Source organism: Carassius gibelio, chromosome A10 (assembly GCF_023724105.1).
Source record: "Carassius gibelio isolate Cgi1373 ecotype wild population from Czech Republic chromosome A10, carGib1.2-hapl.c, whole genome shotgun sequence".
In the NCBI taxonomy this organism is placed as follows: Eukaryota; Metazoa; Chordata; class Actinopteri; order Cypriniformes; family Cyprinidae; genus Carassius; species Carassius gibelio.
Window position 1 is genome coordinate 3,993,502 of NC_068380.1, and position 18,382 is coordinate 4,011,883.

General features: G+C 35.9%; 2 long non-coding RNA genes across 2 annotated transcripts; both read left to right on the plus strand.

The window, feature by feature from the left end:
- Positions 1-8,355: 8,355 nt before the first annotated feature.
- On the plus strand, positions 8,356-12,439 carry LOC128020871 (uncharacterized). The gene is made up of 4 exons (XR_008185417.1): positions 8,356-8,624; positions 9,269-9,334; positions 9,889-10,005; positions 10,800-12,439. It is a non-coding gene; the product is annotated as an uncharacterized LOC128020871 (long non-coding RNA).
- Positions 12,440-12,932: 493 nt separating this feature from the next.
- LOC128020870 (uncharacterized) lies at positions 12,933-17,472 on the plus strand. The gene is made up of 4 exons (XR_008185416.1): positions 12,933-13,199; positions 15,777-15,842; positions 16,397-16,513; positions 17,308-17,472. It is a non-coding gene; the product is annotated as an uncharacterized LOC128020870 (long non-coding RNA).
- The last annotated feature ends 910 nt before the right edge of the window (positions 17,473-18,382 follow it).

The window sequence follows — 18,382 nt, forward strand, 5'->3', positions numbered from 1 at the left end:
CACTTTACAAATGAGAAATTGAACATTTTGAAAAGAAGACATCAACTCAAATGCAAGATGCTGATAATGCATCACTGACTGAACTAGGGAGAAATGACTGTGTTGTTAACATTATGTTGACCTGAGAGCATCTAATCTCTACATGTGATCTCTCTATTAGCTGTGCACTGAATCAGCATCATATGCAAACCTGTTTCTTCATGTGCATAAAACACTACAGAAATACATTAGACAGCAGGGCAAAGGTCAAATGTGTAAGTGATTCACTAAATACAAATGTAAATGGCTGCTTATTGAATAATTAGAATTAGGAAAGTTAATGCAACTTATGAACATTCGATCAGAAACCTCCAAAAACTCTTAAGTGAACATTAAATGCTACACAAGCTATATATATTAAAAAAAATGTTCTAAGAACAGTTCTCTGAACATTCGAAACGTCCAGTTATTAAATGATTAAAACTATTTTCTCTTGGTCAACGGAACATCCCAGTTGACCATTTTACAAGCATTATGTGAAAGCTACTTTTGAATATTCTCTGACACACTCTTAAACAAATATGAAGATTTAACCAAAACTTAAAAATTCACAATGCTTTTGTGCTTACTTTTTTAGAACATAAAAATGAATGCTCTGTTAACATTACTGGAAGAAACCTCCAAAAACTCTTTTAAATAGACAACATAACAGAACATTTTGCTAAAGTTCCCAATAAGTTATGGAAATGTTTTTCTTGAATGTTTTAAATCTTTTTTTTTTTTCGTTAAAGGAACATTAAATGTAATCATTTTACAAGCATTATGCAAACATTACATTTGAATGTCCTTGTTAACGTTTACATTTTTATTTTATTTTTTTGTTTTGTGGACATCAAAGGGATCATTCTACTTAAGCATTTTGCAAACAAGGTTATGTTACTTATGAATTTTCTCTGAAAATTCTGAAACAATAACCAACTTTTAAAAATGCTATTATTTCGGAATGTTCACAGAATGTTCAAAATGTTTTAAAAACATGTCAAGCAAATTTTAAAAGGGTCATATGACATTGCTAAAAAAAATTGTGTATTTGGTTTTTATCATTTTGCAAACATTATGGAAATGTTACTTTTGAATGTTCTATGAACATGTTAAATTAACGAAACTTTCAGGAAAAACATTTAATGAACGACATGTTGTGCTGCCATTTTAAGAACATTCTTAATTTTTTCATAACTTTGAGAGACCCATGAAAGAACGTTCAGGAGGATCCAAAACTGTTCCCTGTTGTCTAATTAGCAGATCTTTTGGCTTACTCAAACACATGCAACAAAAAAACACTAAGTTCAACAAAAATTGTGTATAAAATTAAGATTTAAATTTTGTGCGAGCACTTTTTAAGCTATTATTTTCCAGCTTACATGCAATTTAAATGTCCTTATTTAGCAAATGCTTTTATCCAATGCAACTTGCAAGCAAGAAACACAAAATAAAAAAAAAATAAAAAAAAAACAATGTTTACAGGACATAATGGAAAGTTTAGATGCAAGATAAAATATCATTAGCAGCCTGTGACCTGTGTTTGAAAGATATGATGTACAGTCGAGGTCTAACGACTCGATATTTATACAGTCTGTTAACAGGTTTGTCCTCCTCAAAGCATCATCTTAGACCCTTAGTTTAAATCAGTATGTTACACTGCTGGATAACTCAATGCTTTTTCAGCTCAATTTACTCGGTTGTATCTTAATTGAGATCTTAACACAGTCCAACAGAAAGCACCGACACATTAAGCAGTGTTCAGTTCTCCTGAAACTAACAGAAAATGTATTTGTGGCCCATTTTAAACAGTGTAGGACGAGTGCCGTTTCTTAATTATTTACAAAAATATACATATTAGTGTTAGTTAGTATGTAAATATACATATTAGTGGTATTAGTTGCGTGCCAAAGAAATCATCACTATTACTTTTTCTAACAATGAGGGTTACTGATCCAAATGTTTTAGTGATCTGAAAGTTTCACTTAAAGATTCTTACAAATAAGAAAGTTATTTCAGCACTTGAGAAGTTTCGCCGCGCCACTGACCTTAATTTATGACTGAAAAATTGATTGTTTTGGTTTTTGGTCAAGCATACGGATCCATTTTTCACACGTCATCTCTTGTAGGAATGGAAATAAACTATGTTTAATCACACGGCGTAAAATGTCATTATGGTTTCTGCAACAATTCACCTGGTGACAGATTGAGGCGCGTGGTGTTTGGTTGCAGGAATGAAAGAAAAGGCCCAGATTTGATTCTTTTCACTCAGCTGAATGCGTCTAGCCGGGGCTTTGTAAGCGGCGTTTCTTTGAGATGAAATGTCTTACTCTCATCTTCTCCAAAATAATCACTTTTATGGTCATGTTATATTTCATGCCTTTCTTTTTATCATGAATGAAACACACGATACTCGGCTTGGAGCGGCTGAAGATGCAACTTTTCCAGTGGTCTGGGTTTATTCATTTTCTCCATCGGGATTTCAAAACTACTGAAATAGAAAATAGTTGAACGATGGCATGAACAAAACCAACTAGAGATTAACCACAAAAATACAAACTACAGTTTGAGATTTAATTTAAAAGACCCATCAATGAACTAAACAGTCAATAAAAAAAACTACATAACATAATGGAAACTAATATATATCATGCATAAAATGCTAAAATGCATAAATGTAAAAAATATATATATATATATAATATATATAAAAAAAAACTTTGCGTCCAGTTATTTAGTTAGGTTTGGAAAATTATTAATTGAAAGCTCACATTTGTCTCACTTGTTGATTTCGTTGATTTTTTTCGGTTTACAAATCTGTTAATTTAGTATAACTGTAACATTCATGTAATGCAATTTGAATGTACACTACATGATATGCAGTTGTTTTATTGCTTTCTCTGTGTTCAATCCCAACATTTTTCTTTCTTTTTTTTTCTCTCTTTCTTGTGTCTCAGGTCAGAACACAGCTCATTCCCTTTGAAATACTGGGAAAAAATCTAAATAATTCTATAAATAAATCTTGTAGAAGAACTTCACTTGCGTTAGCATCCCATTGACTCCCATTCATTTTGGCGTCACTTTGACAGCGAATAACTTTACATCTGAGGCGTTTAAAGACTCCATTTGTCCATTATTTATTTCTAAAAATACACGACAATGTATAAAGGGCTCCATTACCTTCTATGTTACATTATGGCCCCATATAAACAGTTTTTGTAAAAATAGGCTAACGATTGCGTCATAACCACATACAGACAGTAGGAGAAGCTCGCAGGCAATTAACTTAATATGGCGTACTGGCGTCACATTTTAAAATACTATACAAAATAATTAATCAGAATACTTACTCCTGCTCACTCACGACAAAGAACTCCCCGCTCAAGCTCGCCGTCTCTGCAAGATTAACGATGGCAGTTTGCACGCACAGCCACTTAGAAGATTTACATCTGGCAGACAGGTTGCTGACGTCATCAAGCTTCGTTTGAGTCTGCGCGTTAGAAACCGAAGTGCTAAAAAACGCTAAAAATGGGCTTCACTTGTCTCAGTTGAGTTCCAATGGGGTCGCTGTGTCCATTTCTTTTACTGTCAATGGTTACTTTTCAAAAAATTAATTAATTTTGACTGAAGTGCAGCCTAACCTGTTTGCAGCAACGCATTGTAGGATTGGTGGATGCCAACCACTGTAAACACGAAGACGCACTGTGGGCGTGTTTCCGTTTATTCAAGTAGCTATGTGCGGCAGTCATGGCGAGAGTAACACGAGTTTCTCAAAGTGGAAATATGTTCATTATTTCACTTTAGTTGAGCATAAAGACAAAAAACCTTTTAATCAAATGTAAGCTGTGTCTTTTTGGTTCAAATGTCCTATCCTAGCCCACGAATTTCCAATCCATACCCTCGGTTATTGAATCTGTACCCACAAATTCATAATCTGCGCGCACACTTTCGCAATCCATTCCCATGGATTTGGAAGCTGTATCCTACTCATGGATTCATGCATCAAGCTCTTATGTGTTAACAGAGTTTTAATGAATATTATTACGTGGAATGGGTCTACAGCAAAGTGTCTTAAGTGATTCTCTGTATGATTTTCTCATACAGGTGAAACATTGTTGAAAACATGCAGGCTGTACTGTACTGTCTCTGTACTTTTGTTATATGTGTGTATGTGTCTAGAAATTGATTCTGAATAATTCAGATTGCTTTCATTTATTTATTTCAAAATGTTTTGTGTTATGTTTTCCATTGTTGATAGTTTTCATACTTAAAGCTGTGAAAGGAATATTTTTAAGGGCTCAACACAACAGCTTTTATGATGCAGAAGCAACTTTAGTTTTTGATTCTGAATAAATTATTCAGGTGTTTTGTTATTTCAGAAATCCTTGTGATATACAATATTCAGTTTGTGCTGGTCTGACTTAATCAAAATAGTGTTTAAAAATTACTTTCTGTTTTACTTTGTGTTTGTATAGACCAGGGATCCTCAAATCTGGACCTCGAGATCCACTTTCCTGCCGAGTTTGGCTCTAACCTTAATCAAACACACCTGATCATGCTAATCAATGTCTTTGGGATCATTAGAAAATCACAGGCAGGTGGCTTTGATCAGGGTTGGAGCCAAACTCTGCAGTGCATTGGACCTCCAGGTCAAGATTTGAGGAAGGGGGTTATAGACCATAACACATAAAAGCGCATTAATTGGAACATTAAAGAAAGTTCTTTAAAAAAGTTACTAAAAAGTTACTTTTAACAGTAATGCATATTTCTTAGTAACTAGCACAACACTGGTGTTGTCATAACGTTCACCTTGGAGATTGAAAATGCGTTTCTTTTTTGAGATCCCAGGAGCCCAAGTTCAGACCCAGAACAATAAAACCCACAGAAGAGGTGGGAGTTCAAAGGAGGAGTCTTTATTATTACCAAACTGCAGGGAGAAGAAGAGTAGATATAAGTCATGATCTGCAAGATTAACCACAATCTGATGTGATCTGACCACCTCAGAGATCTGACCACCTGTTGAGCTGCTGCAAGAGCTTTTGGAGCACAGCAGCTGTGGTCAAAGAGTTCTCGTGTGTTCGTAGCGGGATCGCGAATCATTTGAGTCAGTTTGGGGATCGCGAATCATTTGCGTAAGTTAGCGATTCGCGAATCATTTGCGTAAGTTCGCGATTCGCGAATCATTTGAGTCAGTTTGGGGATCGCGAATCATTTGAGTCAATTTGGCAGTTCGGAGCGGGTTCGCAGATAATCTGAATAATTTCGGGAGTTTGTAGCGGGTTCGCGAATCATTTGAATCAGTTTGAGAGTTCGAAGTGGGTTCGCGAATCATTTGAGTCAGTTCGAGAGTTCGAAACGGGACCGCAAATCATTTGAATCATTTCGGGAGTTCGAAACGGGACCGCAAATCATTTGAATCATTTCGGGAGTTCGAAACGGGATCGCAAATCATTTGAATCATTTCGGGAGTTCGTAGCGGGTTCGCGAATCATTTTAATCCCTTCGTGAGTTCGAAGCGGGTTCGCGAATCATTTGAATCATTTCGGGAGTTCGGAGCGCAAATCATTTGAGTCAGATCGGGAGTTCATAGCGGGTTAGCGAATCAATTAATTTTGGCTGAAGTGCAGCCTAACCCTCTTGTCTTTTTCATTTAATAAAAAAATTAAAAAAATAAAATAATAATAAAAACACCTGGCTCTGCATTCTATACTAGACTAACTGAGACTTGTCATGGCACTTGTTTACTGTTGTTGTTCTCTTGTTGACCTGACTGCTTCTACTGTTCTCATTTGTAAGTCGCTTTGGATAAAAGTGTCTGCTAAATGATTAAATGTAAATGTAAATGTAACCTGTTTGCAGCAACGCATTGTAGGATTGGTGGATGCCAAGCACTGTAAACACGAAGACGCACTGTGGCCTGTTTCCGTTTATTCAAGTATGTGTGGCAGTCCTAAAACATGTATGTATGTCTATATATGTTTATATTATAAACAAACACACACACACACAGACAAATACCTTAATAATACAAAAATAATACACACAAAACAAAACCTTAGAAGAAAATCTATTGACTTTAAAGTCAATTCATGTCAACTCAAACCAGCAAAGGTTGTAAACATGGAAATAACAGTAATATAAAATGCATAAATATAAAAATACAAAATACAACAAAGAATATATATATATATATATATATATATATATATATATATATATATATATATATATATAAAAATTAATATATACACACACATCTCTCTATCTCTCTCTCTACACACACACACACACACTCTCTTTTTACCTTAAATATATTGACATAATTATACCAACTAAATATAAAAACAACACATTTTTTAAGTTTATTAAAGGCACAGGGAGACTGAACAATTTTCATTTGTAGTGCTTTATTGGAATTAATATGAACTATTACCCTTTCTGAACCATATTGATTAAACATATGAAAAGTTCATGACACATGGCTCTTTATAAGTTTTACTTCCAGAAGCCACCGGTTGTGTTTTACTGCGGCACGTCAAAATAAAAGGTCAAGGGAAATGTTCTCCTGTGGATTTTCTTTGGTCATCGTTCAGTTTTTCCCTGACCTATTGTTGTTGTTCCTCACGGGACACATGACCACGAGCGCTCGCGTTTGATTGGCCATGAATTATCTCCAGACTTTATTCTCTGCTCTCATAACTCAAACTACAAACACAGATAACATTCAGCTTCTCAAGGGGACACTTCTTAAGTACAAAAGAGGAAGATTTCTTATCCTATGATATATTACTCTGTGGATATATGTTTTTAACTATTACTTCTGCTTCATTCTATTATTCCAGCAAAATATAAACTAGGACAGCTTCATGATGCATTTACATGACACTTGCATAATGTGAATATAGCCATACAATGATACAGAATATTCTTGTGCATGTAAATGCAGTCAATGTCACCCAGCGGAGCGGCTGATAAACTCTGAACGTTTCACTTCATCATAAAAGAACATTTCAATCCGTGGTGCTTCTAATGCATGGATGGCTGGTGCTGCGCTTTCTTTAAAGGCCGTTTGAACAGGAAGAAAATCTGTATGAAAAGATGAAAGGGCCATCGAGCAGCTGTGTGCTAAAGAGGTCACCTCTCTAGTGTGCACTCATAAGCTGTCTGAAGGGGAACAAGGTTAGCAGGACACATCCACCGGCAGACCATGTGCAGTTTAGTGTGGGATACTCGACTTGATGTATCACACAAACCTCTAGACTCCCACATCTTGTCTTAAAGACAGATGCTTCGCTGAGCTGGTGGGCCGACATAAACGAATCTTTCTACAGCAGGTGAGCTACAGCTGAGATTGAGTTTTGCCGTACGATGGCGTCTGTCAGCTCTCCTTACAGTACACGTTACAGAAAAACAACACCAACCGAGTGATAAAAGCGTTCAGACACTATATCTGAAATGTTTTATATTCCAAACCCCCTCACTACAGGGCCAACGCCAGCCTGACGAACAGAAAAGCTCCTGAAGTTAAACTCATGATAAAAGAGATTTAGAGACCAAAGTGTGTGATCTGCCAGACTGTTGAATCAAGACATAATGCCATAAGAAATCTGGAAATATTGAGGAATTTTAAAAGCATGATTTTCAGGCACGAATAATTTTTAAAGCATATATATATATATATATATATATATATATATATATATATATATATATATATATATATATATATATATATATATATATATATATATATATATATATCAGAGTTTCCGCTAGAAAAAAATGGTGCCGGTCAAAGTGACCGGCAGAGGTTTCCTTTTCCAGACATTTTGACGATATGCCGGTCAAGTATCGCCTCTTAATTAGTCAAGGTGAGGAAAACTGGAGGCAGGCTATGTAACGTAAAAAAAGACATAATCAGGCCGCCGAATGCAACATGTTTATTAGCCTAACTTTCAAATAGACGGAAAAAAAATACATTTTCTACTATGGTTCATTTCTTTATTCGGATCTATTTGCGATCCGTTCCATTCTAAATAAACAAAGCATATGAAACATTCCTTGTTTCATTATAGATTAAGATAATAATTCATAAATGCACGCATAATTATCAGTGAACTTGAAAATGAATGTGCAGCAGTTTGTACAAATAGAGATTCTAGGTCTACTATACATGTTGTAGACATTAAATAAGCTTATTTAGTTTAATATTTGTTAAAATATTATATTGTTATTTTTTAATTTATGTTGATTATGAAAAGTGAACCGCACGAATAAGATACGATGCGCAATATCGAGAGACATGGAGCGGGTCAGACATGATTTTGACCACTTAATTACACTCTAAAAACGGCTGGGTTATTTTTTAACCCAAAATGCTGGGTTGAGTCTGTTGGGTCATTTTGTTGGGTTATTTAATTTCTTTTTAAACACTTTTGGGTAGTTTCAATTTACCAGGTGTTGGGTTAAACCTGCTGGGTTGCGTCGCTGGGTTGTTTCAGGCCAGCGCTGGGTTATTTAACGCGCCTTGAAGATGTTTAAATCGCTCCCCAACTGTCACTTTGGAAGAACAACGGGGCAAAGCCACGGCTTTCAACTGTTTTAAGGTAAGTTTATTTAATGTTTTCAATAATAATTATTTTAAATTGGCAGAATTATAACTTTTTTTTGCAGCAACAATACTGTTAAACGTCTACAGGCCAACATTATTTACGTTAAATGATGAACAGTTTACCTCAAACGGCCAACCTACCTTACGTGACTCGCATAATCGTGTTAAGGTAACGTTATCTGAGACGACAGATTAATAAAGTTTTATTAGGTTTCAGAAAGTGACTGATGGCTGAAATATGCGAATACCTGTGAAAATAGAGGAAAAAGTAGTTTCTGACACTGAAAAGCGAATTTGATATTTAAGTGAGTCAAATGAGTTCAAAAAGTGAATACGACTTTCTGCTCTAATGTAAACGCCTGCAGTTGTTCATATCGACATTTAAATCATACAAATTACGTACAATATACTCGGACCGCAGGTCTAAAAGAACCGACGACCCAGTTCAAGTAAACCGGTTCAGTAATTCTCGAACAAAGTGATTCCCGGAAAAGAATCGACGTCTCAGGGCATTTCAAAGTACGCGCACGCACAGCGAGTGACGCTGGCCGCGTTAGTGAAGTGATTTGATGCTTTTGTGGTTTATAAAGTCTTTTTACATACAAATTATAATTCAAAATGTGTTTTTTTTCCTGTCAGAAAAGCGCATGGATACATTTGTGAGAGAAAAACTGGTCGAGTGCAGTCTTATTGAGGCGTCTAACGGTAAGTGTTTATTATACATTTTACATAATTGTTTGTCTGTGATAATCAACTAACGTTAACCCTCACGTAACTTAAACGCACATATATTTTTATTTCGTGCTATAGTTAAAGCTGCACCAGAATGTACCTAATTTATTAATTTTCCAGATCGTGTTTTTGACTTGTCCTTATCACTTTGCTACATCTATAAGTTTTTATATATGGACTGTTTTACCTACGTGACTTGTCATAGAAATGTCTGTGTGCGCACATGCAGTGTGATCTCCCTTATCTGTGCCAGTGACTGTGTGTGTTTGATATAGTCATAGCCAGCATATTAACATAAAACTGTGATTTATAATGACTGGAACATCCCATTGATTAGACAGTTTGAAAGCACACCTTTCAGCCAATCACTATATCATATTCTGCTTCTGTAGACCAACTCATAGGTGAATTTAACTCATAATCATGATGGGTCAATTTCATGATTAACTTCACACAGTTAATTGAACTGAATCACTGTTATTAAAATAATTTGTATTTTTTCTTTTTTTTTCAACTTTATTTTAAAGGTTGGAACAAACATGAAATTCCTTAACTGAGCAGAGTCCACAAAACCCCATCCAGTTGTCGTGGCGATTTAAAAATGCCAGCAGATCTCTCAGGCATTGATCATAATCAATGGACAGGTAAGGATATTCTGGACTATTTTCAAAAGGAATTGCAAATTGTATATTTAATTGTATTTTTCCACATGTGGACATATACATTGTGAAATAGTCCAAACTCAATTGAAAAGCATTTGTATTTCAGATGCCTTACACAGAAAGCTGTCAATTTGTGTCAAGGGTGGGACTATACTATGGGGCATGTTTGTATTGGGAGATATTTTGTAGTTTTTACCCCAAATCTCTCACTGTTTGCACTCTGATGCACGTCAGCAAACAACATTGCAGTTCTACTCTTATTTACCTATTTGCATCTTACCCTATATTTTATGCCTCCGGTGAAAAGCATTTGGTTAATGGTGAATATTGACCAATAGTACCATGTGGATCTAACTGTTAGCAGGGGATAGTAGCTGCATTTGGGGTAAAATGACAAAATTATTTATTGTGTGAGGTGCCAAGAATATAGGGAGATCCGGGTTGCACTGTCTGTTCTTTAACACGCATCTCTCGGAGCGGCAGCTGCCTTTAGTAGTGCCTTAACCTCCATTGTTCAAAGAATTTTGCACAGTTGTCTTTGAGTGACGTCACCTCCCAATACAAACACTCTCCATAGTATGGTCCCACCTCTGACAAAAATTGACAGTTTTCAATGTGAGGCATTGGAAATTCAGATGCTAAAGATTCCATTTGAGTTTTGGCAGGTAACATGTGCGACACAGTGAAAAAACAGACATGGTAATTCATAAAACCTCATGTACTTGTTCTTATGTTGCATCTATGCTAACATTAGTCTGTTTCTCTCTTATTCCAAGGTCACCGTAGCCACCCGTATCCAGTACGTATCCAGACCAGATGGAGATCATCATCTAGAAAGGACCTCTACATCCCTGAAAGACAGCGGAGACCAGGACAACTAGAGCCCCAGATACAGATCCCCTGTAAAGACCTTGTCTCAGAGGAGCACCAGGACAAGACCACAGGAAACAGATGATTATTCTGCACAATCTGACTTTGCTGCAGCCTGGAATTGAACTACTGGTTTCGTCTGGTCAGAGGAGAACTGCCCCCCAACTGAGCCTGGTTTCTCCCAAGGATTTTTCTCCATTCTGTCAACGATGGAGTTTTTGTTTCCTTGTTTTTCTTTAGTTGGGGACAATTAATATCAAGCGATATCATCCACTTGATTGCACAGAGGGACGATACATCACTGAATCAATGACGAATTGACTTTAACTGAAAACTGAGTGTTTACTTTTGTCCCTTTGCATTATTACACACTATTTTCCTATTCAATACTGTAAAGCTGCTATGATGCAGTATTTGATCCATATGACAGGCTTATTACTCATAATACATGGAAAATACAGCTACAAACTGACTTTGTTTTTCCATTTGAAATTTGGCAGTCACTAAACTGAAACCGTAATTTTTGTTCAGTGTTTTTGAAACAGTGTTTTTGTTCAAGATTTGCAATTGTGTTTGGATTGTCACAATTTGTCACAATCCAAATGTGGAAAACGCAATTGAAAATATAATTAGCAATTCCTTTTGAAAATTGTCCTTCCATAGACAGGCTCTATAGCAGAGTACACTGCTCTCAGGTGTAGATCTTTGCTTCAGAGCTTAAGTGTTTGACAATAGTTCACCCAAAAATGAAAATTGTCACTAATTATTCACCCTGGTCTGAAAGCTCTCGAATATCAACGAAAATATCTTAACTTGTGTTCTGAAGATGAACGAAGGGCTTACGGGTTTGTAACGACATGAAGTTGAGTAATAAATGACAGAATTTTCATTTTTGGGTGAACTATATGTTGAACTACCCTAAGCAGTGCACATCTACCTACGTAGGAGTCTTTATATACTTGATATACATTTAAGGACATCTTTAAATGATTTTACATTTAAATTTAAAAATGTTAATTGTCAATGTCATTTCACTGTGTATTTAAATAGCTAAAAATCTCAAAATGTAATAGTTAAACAGCTAGACACAGGTCATTCAGAAATAATTTTCTTATTTATTGCAACTGTATTTCTGTGATTTTTATTTATTTATTTTGCATTTGCTGGAAACAAAAAAAGGGAAAATTCCATGTTGTTTGTCATTGCTAAAAAATTTTTGAATGTCAGATGGCATTAAAAATATTTTTTAACAGTCTAAATAACCTGTATTCTTCATTATTTATTAATCCATGATTGCTTTGTTAAGCAAAAGTGAAATTATGAGAATAACCCAGCAAGAATAACCCAGAATCATAAAAATGCAAACCCACAAATGGTAAAAATGACTCTATCTTGGGTTTTCTCAATAACCCAGCATGCTGGGTTAAAATGTGTAAACCAGCATGCTGGGTTACTTTAACCCAGCATGTGTTCTGTCCAATATTTACCCAGTGCTGGGTTGCCAATTGGGTTATTTTTAACCCAGCCATTTTTAGAGTGTAAGTTTTGTTTTGTAGAAATACTTTTTTGAAGTGAATTTCGTTTTGTATAAATTGTATCTTAATTTTAATTTTTTTTTTATCAACCAATTGCCTGGATTTAATACATAAGAAGCAAATATAGCAGACGACAGGCCTAATCATGCAGGCGCCCTCGCGGCCACTTGCATTGCTAGTGAACTGGAGTGCATCTCATCCTAATTTAACGAAACTCAGCGTAGGCCTCACAGACATGAAATATATCTTGAAATGTCTTTTTAACAATTTAAAACAAATTTTTTTTTTACCTATGCTAATTACACATTAAATTCAGGTAGGCTGAGTCGCTGTCCTCAGTGCCCAGAAAAGCGCTGAAACGGAGATGAAAGGGGAACCCGTTTTTATTTATTTTTTTTATTTTTTTGGCTTATTTTAACTGGCCCATCCAGTTTTCTGGAGGCCCACCTACAATCAAAATCCTGGCGCCGCTAGTGCTTCGCAGCGGTCTGATATCAAGAAATACACTCTAAAAACGGCTGGGTTATTTTTTAACCCAAAATGCTGGGTTGAGTCTGTTGGGTCATTTTGTTGGGTTATTTAATTTCTTTTTAAACACTTTTGGGTAGTTTCAATTTACCAGGTGTTGGGTTAAACCTGCTGGGTTGCGTCGCTGGGTTGTTTCAGGCCAGCGCTGGGTTATTTAACGCGCCTTGAAGATGTTTAAATCGCTCCCCAACTGTCACTTTGGAAGAACAACGGGGCAAAGCCACGGCTTTCAACTGTTTTAAGGTAAGTTTATTTAATGTTTTCAATAATAATTATTTTAAATTGGCAGAATTATAACTTTTTTTTGCAGCAACAATACTGTTAAACGTCTACAGGCCAACATTATTTACGTTAAATGATGAACAGTTTACCTCAAACGGCCAACCTACCTTACGTGACTCGCATAATCGTGTTAAGGTAACGTTATCTGAGACGACAGATTAATAAAGTTTTATTAGGTTTCAGAAAGTGACTGATGGCTGAAATATGCGAATACAGGGGCGGGTCTACGTGGTGGCCAGGGGGGGCACCGGCCCCCCCAGAAATTCGATTGGCCACCCCAGGTGCCCCCCCTATAAGATGTCTTGTGATTGGTTCATTTTATGGCCAATCATTTTATAGACTCTACTGAAGTTCGCGATTCAAAGAAGTGCAGCCGCAGCGTCGGTCGTCAGAGAAACAACCGCTTGTCGCGGACTTGGACTTTTACTTTATCAAGTGTGGGAAGTCAAGACACCAGTGATGAGAAGTTCTGATCATTTTACCGACTCGAACTTTTGAGTCGCGTTCAGCAAAATGAACGAATCTTTTTCCGATTCATTTCGTTCATTTTACCAAAATGTAGTTACGTGTTACTTCCCCAACACATCTAGTACTTACGCAAACGTTGATCACACTACAAACAATACAAAAATAAAATGCTATAAAGATACAGAAAAGATTAATGAATTCTTTACCTGGGTCTTCAGTCTGTGACTAACTCACCTCTTGTCTGACAAGTCTTCGGGTTCAAATCATTCCTTAATCACATGACAGCCACATACGCTATTTCTGACATTTCTGTCACTGTGTTTTTGTAACTGTTTCTTGAGGATCTGTGGTGTGTTATTATTGTATAAATAAATAAAACCTTGTTATAAATAAAATATTGAATAATTTGTCTTTTTGACTGTCTATCAGTAAATAAATACTAGGCTATATAATAATCCAAGTATTTATAGCCTAGTTAAATTTTTTATCCAATTCTGAGTTTGCTGGTATAATAATTGCTTAAATTGGTCTTATATATGTATAAGATGCTTGCTAAAAAAGGACATAATGACATAAATTAAAAGCAAATAACATTTTGAATCCTAAACAAGTAACACTACAGTTCTATAGTCTAATCTGAAGGGTGAACTCAAAAGACATAAATCATACAACAAGGTAATTTTTGGAGATTACAATCCACTGTAAAAAAAAAAAAAAAAAAACTTCAAAGTGATGTCGCCGTCATAGAGACGACTCGTTCTTCCCTAGTCACATTAAAGATTCGAATCGTTCAAGAACGACACATCACAAAACACCGAACAAAGAGCTGGTAGGTAACCTTTATGTATGGTTTAATATGTTTGTAAGGTTTTCTCAGATCAATATTTTTACACCGTCAGGCTCTGCTCGCGTTGGTCGTGGTTGATTTCAATCGAATGTTCAGTCAAAGTTTAATAAAACACAATAAAAGTAAAATACGCTGCGGGCGCTTTCAAACAATAAACAGTCATGGTGGTTTTGCATATTTTGTATCAGTTTATTTTGTGACAGTGACCAAATAGCAAGATTGCACCGAATGACAATATGCACAGAATGTTCCATAATAATAATTGTATGGTGACACGTTACTTGTTAATGCATGAGAGTAAGTCAGTTAGATAGTCAGTTAAATTGTCAGGCCTAACTTAGTCATTTACACGTGAAATGACATGGATGCATTCTGTGCATTTCATTCACAATTAGATTTTATTTTTTTTATTTTTTTGAGATTGAGAATAACAGACACACATAAGTGTTTCTTTTGAAGGCAAGGAAGAGAGCAGTGCCAAGCCATGAAGTAAAGATATAGGGAGTTTCTTTCAAAAAAAAAAAAAAAAAAAAAAAAAATATATATATATATATATATATATATATATATATATATATTCTCAAATGTAACTTAATAGATATATACAGGGATGACAAAAAAACTAAATTAATAAAAAAAAGTGGTTTATTACTGCATTTGTTTACAAGTAACTTTATTCAAGTAAAAAAAATTAAATCAATAGGATTTACGTAATATACTGTAGTATTTAGCTTTTTTTTTTTTTGGTCACTGGCGGCCACCCCATTCGGAGGTAGTGCCCCAGCATGGCCCCCCCACTGAAAATGCTCTAGACACGCCCCTGTGCGAATACCTGTGAAAATAGAGGAAAAAGTAGTTTCTGACACTGAAAAGCGAATTTGATATTTAAGTGAGTCAAATGAGTTCAAAAAGTGAATACGACTTTCTGCTCTAATGTAAACGCCTGCAGTTGTTCATATCGACATTTAAATCATACAAATTACGTACAATATACTCGGACCGCAGGTCTAAAAGAACCGACGACCCAGTTCAAGTAAACCGGTTCAGTAATTCTCGAACAAAGTGATTCCCGGAAAAGAATCGACGTCTCAGGGCATTTCAAAGTACGCGCACGCACAGCGAGTGACGCTGGCCGCGTTAGTGAAGTGATTTGATGCTTTTGTGGTTTATAAAGTCTTTTTACATACAAATTATAATTCAAAATGTGTTTTTTTTCCTGTCAGAAAAGCGCATGGATACATTTGTGAGAGAAAAACTGGTCGAGTGCAGTCTTATTGAGGCGTCTAACGGTAAGTGTTTATTATACATTTTACATAATTGTTTGTCTGTGATAATCAACTAACGTTAACCCTCACGTAACTTAAACGCACATATATTTTTATTTCGTGCTATAGTTAAAGCTGCACCAGAATGTACCTAATTTATTAATTTTCCAGATCGTGTTTTTGACTTGTCCTTATCACTTTGCTACATCTATAAGTTTTTATATATGGACTGTTTTACCTACGTGACTTGTCATAGAAATGTCTGTGTGCGCACATGCAGTGTGATCTCCCTTATCTGTGCCAGTGACTGTGTGTGTTTGATATAGTCATAGCCAGCATATTAACATAAAACTGTGATTTATAATGACTGGAACATCCCATTGATTAGACAGTTTGAAAGCACACCTTTCAGCCAATCACTATATCATATTCTGCTTCTGTAGACCAACTCATAGGTGAATTTAACTCATAATCATGATGGGTCAATTTCATGATTAACTTCACACAGTTAATTGAACTGAATCACTGTTATTAAAATAATTTGTATTTTTTCTTTTTTTTTCAACTTTATTTTAAAGGTTGGAACAAACATGAAATTCCTTAACTGAGCAGAGTCCACAAAACCCCATCCAGTTGTCGTGGCGATTTAAAAATGCCAGCAGATCTCTCAGGCATTGATCATAATCAATGGACAGGTAAGGATATTCTGGACTATTTTCAAAAGGAATTGCAAATTGTATATTTAATTGTATTTTTCCACATGTGGACATATACATTGTGAAATAGTCCAAACTCAATTGAAAAGCATTTGTATTTCAGATGCCTTACACAGAAAGCTGTCAATTTGTGTCAAGGGTGGGACTATACTATGGGGCATGTTTGTATTGGGAGATATTTTGTAGTTTTTACCCCAAATCTCTCACTGTTTGCACTCTGATGCACGTCAGCAAACAACATTGCAGTTCTACTCTTATTTACCTATTTGCATCTTACCCTATATTTTATGCCTCCGGTGAAAAGCATTTGGTTAATGGTGAATATTGACCAATAGTACCATGTGGATCTAACTGTTAGCAGGGGATAGTAGCTGCATTTGGGGTAAAATGACAAAATTATTTATTGTGTGAGGTGCCAAGAATATAGGGAGATCCGGGTTGCACTGTCTGTTCTTTAACACGCATCTCTCGGAGCGGCAGCTGCCTTTAGTAGTGCCTTAACCTCCATTGTTCAAAGAATTTTGCACAGTTGTCTTTGAGTGACGTCACCTCCCAATACAAACACTCTCCATAGTATGGTCCCACCTCTGACAAAAATTGACAGTTTTCAATGTGAGGCATTGGAAATTCAGATGCTAAAGATTCCATTTGAGTTTTGGCAGGTAACATGTGCGACACAGTGAAAAAACAGACATGGTAATTCATAAAACCTCATGTACTTGTTCTTATGTTGCATCTATGCTAACATTAGTCTGTTTCTCTCTTATTCCAAGGTCACCGTAGCCACCCGTATCCAGTACGTATCCAGACCAGATGGAGATCATCATCTAGAAAGGACCTCTACATCCCTGAAAGACAGCGGAGACCAGGACAACTAGAGCCCAGATACAGATCCCCTGTAAAGACCTTGTCTCAGAGGACCACCAGGACAAGACCACAGGAAACAGATGATTATTCTGCACAATCTGACTTTGCTGCAGCCTGGAATTGAACTACTGGTTTCGTCTGGTCAGAGGAGAACTGCCCCCCAACTGAGCCTGGTTTCTCCCAAGGATTTTTCTCCATTCTGTCAACGATGGAGTTTTTGTTTCCTTGTTTTTCTTTAGTTGGGGACAATTAATATCAAGCGATATCATCCACTTGATTGCACAGAGGGACGATACATCACTGAATCAATGACGAATTGACTTTAACTGAAAACTGAGTGTTTACTTTTGTCCCTTTGCATTATTACACACTATTTTCCTATTCAATACTGTAAAGCTGCTATGATGCAGTATTTGATCCATATGACAGGCTTATTACTCATAATACATGGAAAATACAGCTACAAACTGACTTTGTTTTTCCATTTGAAATTTGGCAGTCACTAAACTGAAACCGTAATTTTTGTTCAGTGTTTTTGAAACAGTGTTTTTGTTCAAGATTTGCAATTGTGTTTGGATTGTCACAATTTGTCACAATCCAAATGTGGAAAACGCAATTGAAAATATAATTAGCAATTCCTTTTGAAAATTGTCCTTCCATAGACAGGCTCTATAGCAGAGTACACTGCTCTCAGGTGTAGATCTTTGCTTCAGAGCTTAAGTGTTTGACAATAGTTCACCCAAAAATGAAAATTGTCACTAATTATTCACCCTGGTCTGAAAGCTCTCGAATATCAACGAAAATATCTTAACTTGTGTTCTGAAGATGAACGAAGGGCTTACGGGTTTGTAACGACATGAAGTTGAGTAATAAATGACAGAATTTTCATTTTTGGGTGAACTATATGTTGAACTACCCTAAGCAGTGCACATCTACCTACGTAGGAGTCTTTATATACTTGATATACATTTAAGGACATCT